We start from the raw sequence: 14,694 nt of genomic DNA on the forward strand, positions 1-14,694 counted from the left end.
AACGTCTAGGAAAAACATGAGTGTTTGGGATGAACAACCAACCAAAATAGAATTTGGGTGCCAAAGATGGGAGGTATAATGGATCTTTTAATGGAAGAGTCTCACAAAACCATGTACTCTACTCATACAGGAAGCACCAAGATGTATATGGACCTAAAACCATATTACTGGTGGCCAAAAATGATGCTCGATGTTGCTAAGTATGTGGTTGAGTGTGTGACAAGCGCAAGAGTCAAAGCTCAACATTAGAAACCATATGGGAATTTGGAACCTTTAACGGTACCAATGGGAAAATAGGAGGACATCACCATGGATTTTGTAACCAAGTTGCCCAGAACGAAGGGAGGTCATGCCATGATTTGGGTGATTATGGACTGATTTACAAAGAATGTGTATTTCATAGCACCCAACAAGAAATGATCTATGAAAAAGCTCACCAAAGTTTATGTGAAATAGATAGTGACAGCTCACGGTGTTCCCTTGATAATTGTGTCAGCCTGTGACAGTCGTTTTACTTATCGATTTTGGAAGAGTTTACATGAATAGATGGGTACAAAATTATGTTTGAGTAAAACCTACCATCCAAAGATAGATGGTCAAAATGAAAGAACAATTCAAACACTAGAGGATATGTTAAGAGCTTTTACTTTGGAGTTTATGGGTAACTGGGATTAGTATCTACCATTGGTCGAATTTTCTTACAACATTTACCACTCGAGCTTTAAGATGGCATCTTATCATGCGTTGTACGGAAAGAAGTATCATATGCCATATTGTTGGCTTGAAGCTGGAGAGAAGCAATTTATGGGGCCTGAAATTGTCCATCAGACCGCTAAGAAATTGAAAGTAATCATAGAAAGGATGCTAGCAGCTTAGAATCGTCAAAAGAGTTGTGCATATAAGAAACGACAACCAATTACTTTTAAAGTTGGAGAATAAGTGTTAGTCAAAGTCTCTCCATGGAAGGAACTCATCAGATTTGGAAAGCAGGGGAAGATGAGCCAAGGTTCATTGGATCGTTCAAAGTGCTTTAGAGAATTGGAAATCAAGCTTACAAGCTGGAGTAGCCAGAGGAACTGGAGGGTATTCATAACACCTTTCATGTTCGGAAAGTGAAGAAGTTACGATGTAAGATGGTCGAATTAGTGTTAGTACGATGGAAACATACGACAGAGCTAAACCTCACCTGGGAAACAGAGAGTGACATGAGGAGTTGCTATGCACATCTGATTGTCAATGCATGATTTCACAATGGAATCATCCTTAGGGGGAGATAAATGTAACGTCCGCATTTCCAGCTAGAAACAATATGTATTTACGTCGGTCAACAATTGTAAACTTCTATGCATCAGAGAATTATTTGTCTCTGTGTGTGTGTGTGTATATATATATATATATATATATATATATATATATATATATATATATATATATATATATATATATATATATATATATATATATATATATGGGTGTGTGTGTGTTATGTATATAATATTTGTGTAAAACGTATTTTAAAAGTAAATAAATAGGGCTAAAATAAGCTTCAAAAATAAAATATTAATTAGAATAAATAGCCTTCATGAAAGTTTAAGATGTGGTGAATATGATTCCTTCGATATAAATATAGTCGAGAACGGAATTCATATGAAAGAGTTATGATTTATATATCGGTTTTTAGCAGTCTAAGCCCTTTAAAAATATAAAATTCAAAATAAATTGAGAATTAGTCAACAATGCCCAAATGGAAGTTGTAGTACTCATCGATAGGTACGCGTGGATGTAAAGAACGTCGAAAATGGAGCTTGTATGTGAAAGAGAGGATTCTTTTTGAAGTTTTTCAAAAGCGCAAAACTCAAGTAAGTAGGTGTGGTGAGCGCTTCTAGATGTTGGGCCGTGGACGACCAGTTTTTCGACACACGTCAGATTCCTGTGGTAGCAATGTCGTCATAGGGGGCGACATGCCTTGCCATGATTTCAACTATAAATAGAAGCTTCAAGTCCCTCACTTCTCCTCACACCTTAGTACACTTTGTCTTAAAATTTACACTTCTTAGCTCTAAAATTATCTAGTATTTAGGGTATTTTAGAAAAGCTCTAGGGCATCAGAAAGCCCGAAAAATAGAAGCTTTCAAGTTGGAGTTCTGCCTGCGAACTTTCAGGTTTTCACTAAGAAATATCTGTATGTTAAGCTACATTTACCGTGCTTCAAGTAACTTATATTTATATTCATAGTCATTATTATGAATCTATTAATAGGATTTATCAGTGATTCTAGACAGTCTGGTGGAAAACTAGTAGGCTCGCCACCGGTAGGTGTTAAAGATCATGCTTTTTAGGGAAAATGAAAGAATGTTCATTCGGGTACTCTATCCCCCTCATGGTTGCCTTGTGGACATGTATTGCTACGGAATTCCCAAAGTTGTATTGTCTATTCTTCACTTACAAAGAACCTTTATAATAGGTCCCTTGAGATCATCGTTTTAGGATCAGAGAGTGAGAATAATGGGAATGGGCAACCGGGTTAATTGTTTGCTGTGAAAAATATAATTAAAGAATCTAATTATTGTGGGTTGAAAAAGGTTTCTTCAGGAATGCTTTTATTATTATTATGGGACAAATTTCACATTTATAAAGTATACTCTGTTCAAAATAATCATAAAGAAAAAGCCTTTCCGGTCGGTAAAAATTGGGTTTGTCACACATACTGAGGGAAAAACAACACTCTCTTTCTGAACTTGGCGGTGATCTTAGCCACCGTCTCGGTAGTCTGCTCAAGTACCAAATACTTTCGAGCCAAGTAATGAACCTCAATCACCAGCACAAATTCTCTCTTGAATATGCTAATAAAATCCTCCCAGGTCATAGACTCAACCGCACCTGGTTTGAGGTCCTGAACAACGTCGTGCCACCAATCCCTAACTTCGTCATGAAAAAGGTGATGTGTTTTATTTATGCAGTAAGTTATAATTCTATCTAATTTTACCAACTAAAATACAAATAGGCAGTGTATCTACTCGTGTAGTACTATAGTATATTAAGTAAGGAGTCGAACACACGAAACGAAATTTCTAACAAGAAAATAGTTGCTTCTAATTGAACTAAAGGAGATAAACTATGAATTAGGGGTTTTTATATGATTTTCTAAGTTCAGAAAATTTAAATGTCAAATAAACAATTAACTAAATTACTTTTAACTAAGCAAACAAACATAAAACGATTTTAATTCAGTATTAAAGAGTACTTTTGTCTAGTTTCGAATCCCACCTTTTCCTATTTCTAATAATATGGATTATTTATGTGGTTACCAAATTATAAAGTTACTAGTGATCTTGTTCCCATTTCCTAGTATTTAATCAATTCATGACCTACTATTGGTTGCAGATAACAGAAGCCTTCTAAAACACTCCAAAGCATCTAAAAGCATCTAAAATCACCTAAAAATATATCTCAAAATTTAACCTAAAAATCATATTTATAAGTTTGCATAATACGTCGCCACGTCATGACACAATGATCTCCGCGATGTGGGAGATATTTTACGTCGTATCCTCCACGCTTCCATGCAGATTCATCGAGAAGATTCCATGCTTTGACAAGTCACCGCGTCATGGCATTGGTATGACCACGATGAGACATATACTTTTTACACAAATTTTCTCTTTTCTTCCTCCTGATTTATGCTTCTAACCTCCAAGTCTCCAACTTATCAAATTATCTCATTTTCCTTTGAAAATATCTTTTTAGCTACAAAATGGATTGTTAACATAATAAGCACCAAATATCTTAATAAATAACCAAAACATAGATAAATATATGAAAATATTGCTTAGAATATATGACTAGTTTTTAGCAATATCAGTAAGCATGCTGCAAACCTGACCTTGGCCTCCGTTGAGCAACTGCTGGCGAGAAAGGCACACTCCACATCAGTGATCCAGTGCATACTGATGATAGGCTCCCTCCACTCTAAGAAACGAGGAGCTCCACAAGCATCAACCTCATTGAAGGTAACCTCATGGGCCCATGGCAGACCGGCCTCCAACTTGGCCCGTAGAATCCTAAGGTGCTCGTCGAAAACTGAAATCAACTAATCCTTAACTGAACTGATCATACTAGGAAAATACTCTATTAGACATCAAATCCTCTACAGCGATGATGTCGCAGACATCCCACTCACTCATAACTGGATCTCCAACACGAAAGCTCACCACCCTGAATCTGAAAATGACAAGAACAACCAAAATCAATGCACGATGCTAACCCACACTATGCATACCCACCTACAAGTTCCTTGGTATTCCTGTAACACTTCCTTGACCTAAGTATTGATCATATGCTTTTAGTAGTACGGGCCCAATACTACCTTCTAAACCTATCCATACCTATTCCAAGGATTGCTCCAGGACTCCCAAGTCACATCATATCACTCCTCTTAACTCTTGGCATGCATGCGTATGTCTAGTCGTATGCATAATACTACACTTCCTAGTCTCTCTTTAGGATTCTTCATATCCTACAAACCCATTAGCCGAACAAGTAAAAAGGTCAAAACATAAATTCTAAGGCTATGAGATTCTAGTTATGAACAACTCTTATGTCATTCTATTAACAGTTCAACAATATCAAAAAAAGATTCCAAAACACATTCTACAATTAGCAAATATAAGGCATACGGGGCATTTATACAAATCATGCAATTCCTAAACATATCCTTAGCATACAATCTAGCATGCATACAATCCATAACACAAATACATAACCATATGGGTAGATTGCGAATCACTTACTTCCTGACCGCCGACTGACTGTACGCATCACATCCTTCTTTATATATTGAAGTTAAATCAGGAAACCATGTTCACGATGTTAATCCAACAATCAAATAAGAGCATGTCAAAAGATCAAGCTCATGTTTCTGGTTGCTATGTTCTTAAGTTTCTTTGAATAAAAACATTCTCTTTCATAAACATAGTCAAAACATCTCTCAGTCCTCAGTTTAAGTTCAAACAGTTCGTAAGGCGCGCCCAAATCCCTCAAACTAAGACTTTGACACCAACTTGTAACATCCCAAAAATTACAACATAGATTTTTCATTTTAAAATAGATTAACCAATAAAACCCTTTACTTAGAATCATTAAGTGGCATTTATTTTTTTGAAAACCATAAGATTAACAAAGTTATTTTCAAAACAACGGAAACAAATATCTTCGATGCAAGTGTACAGTCCTGCCGATCTCTTCACATGAACAACCTACAAAACATTTAATAGACAAATGTAAGTGTAAAGCTTAATGATTTTCCCAGTATACCACATAAGCCATCATACATGCAATACATACAAATAAAGTTCTCTACTCTAGCGCCGATCTGCCAACTATCCTTTCAACATGCAGACAACATACATAATCATCATACATATCGTCCAATGGCACTCTTGGAACTACATGTATTGCCAGTGGCTACATCTTGGTCATTAATTATGTTCCTATCCATATCCATATCGGATCCAATGGTAAAACTAACAACCTCCTCATGAATGCATAGTTATATGTTGTCAGGAGTTAGATAGACAGTCAAATATATGATCTTACCCAAGAGAAACAAATCAAGCAAGAAAAATGCAATAAGGCTTTAGACCAAGATTTCTAAGGCTATCCAAGTTAAACTACATACAACCCTAAGGTATCCATTCAGTGATTAACAAATACTATCATTACCCTAACCAACCATAACATCTAACATCATTATATAATTAAATGGAAAGATCCTACCAGTCTAGCATACCATGACACCAAGTGTCCCATACTACACATACATAACAAGGAGTTATCTTGGTCAACTAGCATACATGTACTCTATCAATACTGTTTTGTTCAAAAATCGATTAAGTATAATTCAACCAAGTTGTATGAGAGGTTGTGGTGTTAGTGCAATATAAGTATAGAATAATAATTAAAGTGATACAAGTGAGTTATAAGGAAATCCCTTGATCCTTTGTAGGATCTCCAACATAAAAACCTTGGGAGGTGATAATGATCACCTTCCTTGATGTGGTTTATTGGTTTAAATCTGAGTTTACAAAGATGATGAAGGTAATATGAGTACAAATGTAATGGTAGAGCTAATTATGTGTGTTGTGTGCGATTTACAACTGTTGTTTATAATCTAAGGTAATCAATAAAAGTCCGAGATTTCTGGGATCCTCTTTGAACAATTATTCTCATGTTGTTTGACTTGGTATCCCCAGGTCTTAAGCTTGGTTGAAGTGACTCTCCGCTGAGAATGAGTCTTGTGTTGACTAATTTTGCACATGTGAGAAAAATAAAGAAGAATATAGCCGTTATAAGTGTTAGGAACTATTAGTGGTAATAGTCAGGATCCTGGGATATGTTTAAGGATCCTGAGGCGTCATAAATATTAAGGATCCTGAATACGATTTTGGGATTCTTCCCCTAACAATTTCCCCCAAATTATACTTGCGAAATATTAATGTTAGTTTCCGGATATTTAGAGGTATAATTAAAAAAATAATGAATAAAAGATATAAGAGATTTGAATTTAAAACCCTAATTGGATAGGGTCTATCCGTTCAATAGTAATCATCACACAGTCAAATCATACACCGTCTCCTCTGTCACTAGGTTAAATAGGGTAAACATGTCGATTCCTTTTACCTTATTCAATATCTCTTCCGATCATTTATGGTCACCTCAAAAGGTAACTTCTTTTTCTCTCTTCTCCTTTCGTTTTCTCTTTTTTTCCGATCATGGTCAAGAAGGCAACCCGTTATCGTGCTAGCATTACTGCCCCTCCCGTAAATGACTTCATTCATCAGGGGATCCTGGGCTATGATGAGGTCTACTCCTTCGATGACAATGACATGCAGTCTCTCAAATCCAATGGAGCTTTACCCTCTGATGTAATCTTCAGGTCCTTTGAAACTTCTATTCAGCCTGATTTCGTTTCTCCTTCCCGAGTATGCTTCTCTGAATATCCCTTTTCTTTGGGTCTCAAATACCCTTTTTCAGGCATCGTTTCCGATTTCCTTCAAGCCACCAATATTTCATATATTCAATCAATGCCCATCATATGGAGGATTTTATATTGGATCGATCAAGTGAACCGTTCTCACAGTTTGGACATAGGCCTTGCCGCGTTGGTTTATATTTATGAACTTTCTAATTTTGGGAATTCACATTTTCTGCTTTAAGGTCAAGACCCACAAACCTCCTCTTATTATGAAAAAAAAACATAACGATGGAGCATGGAAGGAAAAATACTTTTTTGTGAGGCATGATTCTATTGACGACGGGGATCTCTTTCCCAAAGCTTGGGTTGAAAAGGGTAGGATCTATTTGTTAATCTTGAGGATCCAAGGATTTACCCTTCTTATTCTGTGTATTTTGATACAAGTTTCAAGTTTAGAGAAGATTTTACTATCGCTGAGGATATCGAAGACAAGATCATGAGTTTTCTTGCTTTATCTGCAGACGTCAAATCATTTAAGTTTCAGTTTCTGAGCCTTCAAGAAGGTTCATCCACCACAACTTCAGTGGCTACTGGTAAGGATCCTTCTTAGTGTATTTATCTATTTCGACATTAGGATCATGAACTTATAGGGATACTTCTCAATATGTAGGATCCAATAAAACTTGCACTAGTGCTCGATTTGTCTTATCCGAGCTTGAAGATGACATGTCTAGCGGTCTACTTGTGGTGAAAAAGGAAAAGATCCCTCTTTCTCTTCCTCCTAAGAAGACACATCTTGATCTTACTGTGAAGACCCCGAAATCTCACAAGAGGAAACTGCCGATGCCTGGGATATTGAGAGTCTTGGAACTGACGAGTCGTTAAAGAAGCCGATCTCTTTCTCCCAATTTGTGAGAATTCCTGTCGTCTTTTCCACTTAGTTTTATTTTCTACTTATCGTTGTTCCTCTTAGGTTGTTGATCATGTCTCGCACTTCTGCGAGTAACTTAAGGCCTATCTTGCTCAAACAGAGCATTCTCTGAAGGAATAGGAGGGAATCAACAAGGATATCCTGCGAAGGATGGAGAAGTTGACTAAGGAAAAAGCTGAGAAGGAAGAGGAGCATGTGGCTGAGACGGAAGAGGTCATTGTGGAAGCAAAGGCGGGTGTTCTTGTTGCTGTCTGGGAGGCGAAGATTAAGGTTGTAGAGGATCTTGAGAATGCAGGATCCTAGAATGTGACCGGATGGCGAGAGGCCCATGGCAAATTAACCGATGAGCCTGTTGGAGCCAGTCGGGATCCTGCATTGCAGCCAAAGGAAGGAATAGAGAAGACAGAGGTGGCTCCGGGTGGTGGTGATCAGTCTGCAACTTAGTTTTTGTTTACTTAAAATTAACTTTAATAATTTGGGCATGTAAGACAATATTTTATTTTTTATGGGGCTGGCGGATAACCCTTTTTAAGTCTATGGTTGTTTTATACTTCTTTTCTTGCATAGTTGTCTTATGTGATAGTAGCAACAGGATTTCTAGGGATCCTTGTGTAATCAAGATTCTAGAAAGTTTGTATCTTATAAGAACTTTGAATAACCTGAAAATAGTTAGTCATTAAGTTGAGATATTAAAATATTTAATATCTTTTTAAGATAATAAACCTTCAAATATTACGTAGAAAATATGATTTTAAAGGATAGATATAACCTGGTGCTCCTTAGGGTCCACAATCCCTTGATTTAGGCATACTCTGTGATTTTGCGTATGGAAGGATCCTTACTTTCGGGATACATCATGAAAGATCCTTGTTGAGCTTTCACTTAGAAAATCGAGGAGGATCCCTCTTTAGGAATTAACTGAGGATAATCCCAACTTCAAATGCAGCTAGGGAGGATCCCTATTTATAACATAATTGTTTTGGTTAAAAATTAATCAAGTGTAATTCGACCAAATTCTATGAGAGGATGTGGTGTTAGTGTAATGTAAGTATCAAATGGTAATAAAAGTGAGACAAATGAGTTACAAGTGTTGAATCATGAAAAGTGAACCTCTAGAAATCACAAGCAATCAGTTTTGATGTCAACTGAATCTGAGATGAGTTGAAGTTCTGAGATGAAGATATCAGTTTTTCAAACACTGATTATTATCCAGTCCTAGGAATGTATCTCAGTTTGTACTATGTTCCTCCTTGCACTATAAAAGGAGTGATTGTTTCTTCATTAAATAGACAAGTGAACAACTCACGTTTTACTCCAAAGATAGCAATTATTCTCTTTATATCACTTTCACTTTTCCTTCAAATCCAAGTTCTTTCATAACATGCTTCTTGTTCCTTAAATATGTTTGCATTGATTATAGTCTAAGTGTAACATCCATAAATTTCACGCCAAATTCAAACTTTTTAAATCATTAATAAAAGTCAAATAGTATTGTTTACAAAATGTTTTCAAATCAATATCGATCAGAGTATCCCAAAATCATAACATAAGGATGAGGAGCGGTACGGTCACGCCTTCGCCTTGCCACGATCTCCTGAAGTACCTGAAACAATAAACTGAAAACTGTAAGCCCGAGGGCTTAGTGAGCTACCCCCAAAATACCAATAACACACTGACAATACCATATCAGTAACAATCAATCAATCAATCATGCATATTGGGCCATCGGCCTGACTGGTCCGCCCTACTGGGCCTATAGTCTATCTGAATCTATCCCGAGCCTTCGGCATGACTGGTCCGCCTCGTGGGCCTGCAGTCTCCCCGGACCGCTCATAGGGTATGTTGGCCTTCAGCACAAAGCAGGACCGCCTCAACCCAACCAATAAGCAAATAACCGACTTCACATACTATCATATACTGGAACATACAAACATCAAACATATCTGTCATACTGATCATCAACCATAGAATCCTCTCATAACTAGAGTACCGACCTAGCAGGTCACTAACATACCGATCCTTACGGATCATAAGGCATAACATACTATCTATCCTGATTCCGATCTAGCAGACCAAACCATGTAGCATACCATAACAATAACAACTAAAGGGCCGGCCTTGGTGCCGTAGACCCTATCGATATAGTGAGGATAACTCACCTCTCAGATGTCGACTCAGAAGATAACCTCCAGCTCTCGGATCACTTGACGCAGGCTCCACCACCTCCAGAAGATGATGACTGATATAAGAGTTGATTCCCACACTCCACTAGCTCCAATCTCCTTCTCCTCCAAGCCTTCTCCCTCCAAAGATCCTCTTTTCAAGCTTCAATCACACAATGGGCACACACGCACACGCATTAGGGTTTTAAGGGCTCTCAAAGACTGCAAGGAGGCCAAAGGAGGCTGAGGATCCTTTAAATAGGGGTGCAAACCCCGAGATTTAGGGTTTCATCTGCCAGCTCCTACTCGCCGAGTCCTAGAGTGGACTCACCGAGTAGGTCACTTAACACGCGTTCCCACCCCTCTGCTACTCGACGAGTAGGTCGACCAACTCGTCGAGTAGAGCTTCATCCAGAAATTCTTATTTAATTAATACCTGAGAATCGGGGCATTACAACTCTCCCCCACTTGAACTAGACTTCGCCCTCGAAGTCCGTTGGAACAAACAATGCCGGGTATTGCTCGCGGATCTCCGTTTCCGGCTCCCATGTCCACTCGGATCCCCTCCGATGTTCCCACTATACCTTTACTAAAGGTATTTCCTTGTTGCGCAAAATCTTCTTCTTCCTTTCCAAGATAGCCACAGGCCTCTCCACATAGTTCAGGCGCTCATCGACCTGAATGTCATCCAACGATACCACTGCCTCCTGGTCCATAACGCATTTTCGCAATTGCGAAATATGAAATGTGTTGTGGATCCGGCTAAGCTCCTCCGGAAGCTCTAGCCTATAAGCCACCCTGCCAACCCTGGAAACAACCCTGAACGGCCCAATGTAACGGGGACCCAATTTTCCCCTCTTACTGAAGCAGATCACTCCCTTCGAGGGTGAGACCTTCAGGAGAACCATGTCACCCACCTGAAATTCCAGCTCAGATCGGTGTCGGTCAGCATAACTTTTCTGCCGACTCTGGGCGGTCTGCAATCGCTGTCTAATCTGCTGTATCATCTTGGTAGTTTGCAGAACTACCTCAGTACGACCCATCACCCTGTGCCCAATCTCGCCCCAGCAGACTGGGGTCCTACACTTCCGCCCATACAACAGCTCGAAAGGCGGGGCGCCAATACTGGAATGATAGCTGTTGTTGTAGGCGAATTCTACTAGCGGTAGGTGAGAATCCCAACTCCCACCGAAGTCAATGACACACACCCTCAACATATCCTCGAGGGTCTGTATGGTCCGCTCACTCTGCCCATCGGTGTGCGGATGGAATGCTGTACTAAAATGCAACCTCGTACCTAGTTCCTCGTAGAACTTCTGCCAAAAACGGGAAGTAAATCGGACATCCCGGTCGGAAACTATGGAAACTGGAACCCCATAGCGAGAGACAATCTCGCGGACGTACAGGTCGGCCAACTTCTCCGCTGACGAACTCTCCCGTATAGCTAGGAAGTGTGCACTCTTGGTTAATCGATCCACGATGACCCATATAGCATCGAAACCCTTTGCCGTCTTTGGCAACTTCGTGATGAAATCCATCGTGATCCGTTCCCATCTCCACATGGGAATCTCCAGGGGATGCAACTTACCATGCGGCCTCTGGTGCTTGGCCTTGACCATCCTACAGGTCAAGCACCTCTCAACAAACCAAGCGATATTTCGCTTCATGCCCGGCCACCAATAAATCGAACTCAGATCGCGGTACATCTTGGTGGCTCCCGGATGAATAGTGAAGCGAGACTTATGAGCCTCCTCCATCACTGTCTGCCGGACCCCTCCGGTCATCAGAACCCAAACCCGACCATAACAGGTCAACAATCCGTGGCTATCCTGAACAAACCGGGCGCTTTCGCCCTTAATCTTCTCTAACTTCCAGTTCTCTGGCCTCATACCCTCAATCTGAGCATCCCTAACCAAACCCACTAGCGGGGAATCCACCGCTATCCTCATACATCTAGCTGGGGTCGAGGACCCAGCTGACTTGCGACTCAGAGCATCCGCAACCACGTTCGCTTTACCAGGATGGTAAAGGATCTCACTATCAGAGTCCTTGACCACATCCAGCCACCTGCGCTGCCTCATGTTCAGGTTCGGCTGATCCATGATGTGCCTCAAACTCTTGTGATCCGTATATATAGTACAACGGACCCCGTACAGATAGTGTCTCCAAATCTTGAGAGCGAAAACCACCGCTCCCAACTCAAGATCGTGCGTAGGGTATCTTGTCTCATGCGGCTTCAGCTGCCGAGATGCATAGGCTATCACCCGTCCCCTCTACATGAGGACTGCCCCTAAGCCTGTGATGGACGCATCACAAAATACCACAAAATCCTCCACTCCCTCGGGGAGTGTCAGCACTGGCGCCTCGCATAACCGCTGCCGGAGGGTCTCAAACGCCCTCTGCTGCTCAGCGCCCCACCGGAAATCCACTCCCTTCCTCGTTAGACGAGTAAGGGGTACGACAACCTTGGAGAAATCACGAATGAATCTCCGATAATACCCTGCTAAACCCAAGAAACTCCTGATGTCTGAGGGAGATCTCGGAGTCTCCCACTGCATAACCGCCTCCACCTTGGCCGGATCGACCAAAATCGCATCCTGGTTAACGAGATGTCCGAGGAACTGAACCTCTCGCAACCAAAACTCACACTTCGAGAACTTGACATATAGTCGTTCCCATCGTAGTACCTCCAATAGCTCCCTGAGATGCTCCTCATGCTGCTCTCGGGTCTTGGAATATACCAAGATATCATCTATAAACACAATGACCGAGCGATCGAGCATCGGTCTGCAGACTCGGTTCATCAGATCCATGAACACTGCTGGCGCGTTGGTGAGCCCAAACGACATCACCACGAACTCGTAATGACCATAACGAGTCCGAAACGCAGTCTTCTCCACGTCTTCCTCCCTCACCCTGACGTGGCGGTATCCTGATCTCAAATCGATCTTGGAGAACCAAGATGCACCCTGCAGCTGATCGAAAAGATCGTCTATCCTCGGAAGCGGATAACGGTTCTTCACCGTTAACTTGTTCAGCTCCCTATAGTCAATGCACATCCTGTGCGAACCGTCCTTCTTCCTGACGAAAAGGATCGGTGCTCCCCAGGGTGAGCTACTCAGACGAATAAACTGCTTCCCCAGCAGCTCCTGCAACTGAGATGACAACTCCTGCATCTCTGGCGGTGCCAGTCGGTACGACGCCTTGGCGATAGGGGCCGCACCCGGCACTAGATCAATCCTAAACTCTACCTGCCTCTCCGGAGGCACTCCGGGTAACTCCTCCGGAAACACATCAACAAACTCTCTAACCACCAGAACCTATGAAACTGAGAGCTGCTCCCTAACCCGCGTATCTACCACATACACCAAATAACCGGCACACCCGTGCTGTATATACTGTCGAGCCCTGGCTGCCGAACAAAACCCTGATCCCAACCTGGTGCCCTCGCCATATACTACCAGTTCTCCCCCACTTGGGGTTCGAACCACTACCCGCTACCCCTCGCAGTCGATCATGGCGCCGAAACGGCTAAGCCAATCCATCCCTACAATCACGCACACATCCCCCATGGGGATAGGAATCAAATCTATCGGGAAGGACACCCCGAAAATCTCCAACACACATCCCCAGTAGACCGAAGAAGCAGAAACTCTGTGCTCGTTGGCGATCGAAACTCGCAACGGACACTCAAGATCATCCATCGGCGCACTGAACCCTCCAGAGAACGTCTGAGATACAAACGACCGACTCACCCCCGAGTCAAATAATACCAAAGCAGGCAAGGAATTCACTAAAAATGTACCTAACCACAGACACAATCAATAAGCATAACCCAATACAATAACTGAGACAGAGAATAGAAACGTACCAGCAACCACATCCGGTGCTGCCTTGGCCTCCTCGACCGTGAGCTGGAAAGCGCGACGCTGAGCCTTCGGAGGCTCCACTCTGACTGGCCTCCCATCTCCAATCCTCACAGTAGATGGCGCGGGACCCGACGCCGGCTTGGCAGCGAGCTGCGGACAGTTGGTCTTCACATGACCAACCTGATGACAATGGTAACAAATCCTCATATCTGCTGGAGGGGCGGACTGTCAGCAGTCCCTGGAATAGTGCCCCTCCTTGCCACATTTGTGGCACCCACCTCCTGCTCGACAAACTCCCGAATGACCCCTGCCACACTTTCCATAAGTGCGGCTCGGCTGACTCCCAGATCGAGTATCAGCGGTCTTAGACCGCTTAGGCGCCGGCTGAGACTGTACCAGTGCCTGACGCTGCTCCTGTAGCTGCAGCTCTATCTCCAAGTCACGCCGCCTCGCGGCTTCCTGTAGATCCAGGAGGGTCTCACAACGCTGTGTAGCCACAAACTGCCGTATATCCGTCTTGAGCATACTCAGATAACGGGTCATCTGAGACTGCTCTGACGCAAACTCCGGGCAAAACATAGCCCTCTCTGTGAACATCCAGGTAATCTCCATCACAGACTCCCCATCCTGTCTCAATGTCAAACACACCTGAGCAAGCCGCTCCCGTTGCACGCGCAGAACGTAGCGGGTGCGAAACATATCCCGGAACTGCTCCCAAGTAACAGCAGCCCGCTGATCATCAGAATATGAACCTGTCGT

This window comes from Lactuca virosa, chromosome 5, assembly GCF_052849685.1.
Source record: "Lactuca virosa cultivar CGN04683 chromosome 5, Lactuca_virosa_CGN04683_v6, whole genome shotgun sequence".
Classification (NCBI taxonomy): domain Eukaryota; kingdom Viridiplantae; phylum Streptophyta; class Magnoliopsida; order Asterales; family Asteraceae; genus Lactuca; species Lactuca virosa.